Source organism: Helianthus annuus, chromosome 5, assembly GCF_002127325.2.
Source record: "Helianthus annuus cultivar XRQ/B chromosome 5, HanXRQr2.0-SUNRISE, whole genome shotgun sequence".
Classification (NCBI taxonomy): domain Eukaryota; kingdom Viridiplantae; phylum Streptophyta; class Magnoliopsida; order Asterales; family Asteraceae; genus Helianthus; species Helianthus annuus.
The window spans coordinates 52,855,734-52,858,547 of record NC_035437.2 but is presented as its reverse complement, the minus strand read 5'-3'; the positions used below and the strand labels follow the sequence as shown (position 1 = coordinate 52,858,547).

At 41.6% G+C, this 2,814-nt stretch overlaps 1 non-coding gene across 1 annotated transcript; it reads left to right on the top strand.

Moving 5' to 3' along the window:
* The first annotated feature begins 1,062 nt into the window (after nt 1-1,062).
* LOC118492665 lies at nt 1,063-1,169 on the top strand. The gene has a single exon (XR_004894668.1). It is a non-coding gene; the product is annotated as a small nucleolar RNA R71 (small nucleolar RNA).
* The last annotated feature ends 1,645 nt before the right edge of the window (nt 1,170-2,814 follow it).

Sequence of the window (2,814 nt, the reverse complement as noted above, 5' to 3'; positions counted from 1 at the left end):
TCCCTCAAAAATTTTGAATATTTAGGCATTTGAGTTAGGACTTCGATAAATGGAATATTAACATGCAATTGTTTTAGTAAATTTTCGAGCTTTGCGAATTGCTCATCGGTCTTTTGACGAATTAACCGACCGGGGTATGGAATCGGAGGAGTCTTAATGGGCTCCTGAATTGGTGAAGAAGCCTTCTCTTGTTGGGGCATGGGTGGAGTTGTGGTTTGGCTAGAGTGGCTTCTTTCAGTTGGCGGTAATGGAGCCTCCTCGGGACCCACGGTACGGTTTCTCAATGTAATGAGATGTAATTGCGCCTTTGGGTTGGTTTCGGTATTACTTGGTAACGCGCCTTGTGGTCTCTCGGAGAAATTTTGAGCTATTTGATTTAATTTTTTTTCAATGTTTTGAATTCTAGCTTGTTGATTTCTAAAATTCGATTCCAATTGTTGAAATTGATCCGAGTTTTTCTTTTCGGCGTCGGAGAAGAGGCGAGATACAGTATCTTCAAGCCTTTCTCGTCCACCTTGTTGTTGAGAGAAATTTTGTGACTCAATTCTTGGTTGTTGAAAGTTTGTTCGTTGGTTTAAATTTTTTTGTTTACTACCGTTGCCGGGTTCTCTCCAACCAAGGTTAGGGTGGTTACGCCATCCTTGGTTGTAGGTACCCGTTGAAGGACCCGACGGCCTAGATCTATTATCAATGTAGTTTACCGATTTTGTTTGATCATCTACTTCTTTCATACAACTCCAATTTTCATGTGGCCCACCACACCCCTCACAAGCCATGACCGAGGCCGTTTTTTCCATTTCTAGCTTTTTGATTTTTGAAGAAAGGGCCTCGATTTGGGCTTATAAAGAAGTGCTTTCATCAACCTTATGGGCGCCCGGGGCAATAGATTTATTACCTCGGGGGGTGTGCCACTGAAAATTGGTTTGAGCAATTTCCTCGATTTGATTATATATTTCATTTGGGCGTCAATTACCTAAAAGCCCCCCGGAGCTAGAGTCAAGTGTTTGTCTTGTGTGTGGCAACAACCCATTGTAGAAAGTGGATACTTGTTGCTACACCGCAAGACCGTGATGAGGACACTTTCTTAGTAGCTCCTTGAACCTTTCCCAAGTTTCTTATAAGGATTCCCCATCCTCTTGTGAATATGTATTAATTTCAGTCATTAATTTAGCCGTTTTAGCAGGAGGGAAATACTTATATAGAAACTTTTGGGCTAGTTCATCCCAGGTGTTTACCGAGCCAACTGGGAGGGCATTAAGCCAAGCCTTAGCTCAGTCTTTTAGTGAAAATGGAAACATTCGAAGGCGGATGGCGTCGTTTGATGCTCCATTGATCCGAAAGGTATCACATATTTCTAAGAAATTAGTAATATGTAGATGAGGATCCTCGTCCGCAAGCCCATGGAAGGTTGCGTAGTTTTGAAGCATTTATATCAAATGTGGCCGAAGTTCGAAGTTGTTGGCTTCGACATTCGGTGCATTGATAGCGGCGCCGAGATTACCTACGGTGGGACGTAGGTAATCCATGAGGGTACGTTGGTCCGCCATTGGAAGTAGGTCCCCCAAAACTTTCTCTTGGTTTTTAGCTTTAAGTATTCTTCTTAGAAAGCGTTCGGGTTCGTCTAGGGGTTCTTTTATGTCTCTACTGGAACTGGAGCTCATACACTACGTGGAAATTCAGATGTGGCGCCTGGGTTCCGAGTCCTGCAATAAAAACAAAGAAGAACGTTGGTTAGAAGCTTCACCACGGCCCCGTGCTCAGATGAACACGGCCCGTGGTCGGAGATACAGTGATTGTTTTCCGGATCCCTGTTACTGGGGAGTTCGACACGGCCCCGTGCTCAAGCTCTGCAGAAACTGAAAAATTAAGAAAGTCCTAAAAAAATAGAAAAATTAGAAAAAACGATTGGCTGTTGATTTCTAACTTTCTTAAAATCCTTGTGTCCCCAGCAACGGCGCCAAAAACTTGATGCGTGTGAAGTGTTATATAGTTTTAATGTATATTTTAAGCCCTTTAACACTTTTTAGCCAAGTTTTAAATTTATAAAACACGATATTTGCTAACACTAAACACACATATGGGCAAGTGCACCCATCGTGAGCGTAGTATAGTGTTGGTAAGATACCGAGGTCGTCCAAGGACACAAGAGCTTTTAATACCGGTTTATCCTCAATGTCTAATCAATTCAAAAGTTAGAAAAAGGTTTTTAAACTAGAAAAATAAAACTAACTAAAATGCTGAAAAATAAAAACAGATAGACAAGATGAATCACTTGGATCTGACTCGTGTTTAGTGTAACCTTTGATTATTTCCGCACTTTTGCACTTGTTAAGAGATTATCTTAGTTATTGTAGTAGGCCCCTCTTTTGAAGGTGACGTTACCCTCAACCCAGTAGGTTGAGTCCGCAAGGATACAATCCTAAAGGGTCGGATTATTGAAAGATAATTAATTAAGTTATTAATGCATATTGTGGTAGGCCCCTCTTTTGAAGGTGACGCTACCCTCGGCTAAGTAGTCTGAGTCAGCAGGGATACAGTCCTAAATAGTCGGGTTAAAGTTTTAATAGTAGCTTACATATGAGGGGATCAAAGAGTTTGGACCCCCGCCATCCAATACCGGTAGGTATTGAAGGAGGTCCTACTAAATTTGACCCAGGTCCTTGCAGGATCTATACACTAAACAAGGCAAGACTCTTACCAAACCATTCCCTTAACCCCCGACCAGGTAGCCAACATATCTCCATATAGACAGTGGAGATATGAATGGTGAAAATCTTTTATTTTATATAGACAGTAAAATAATGCCAAGACACC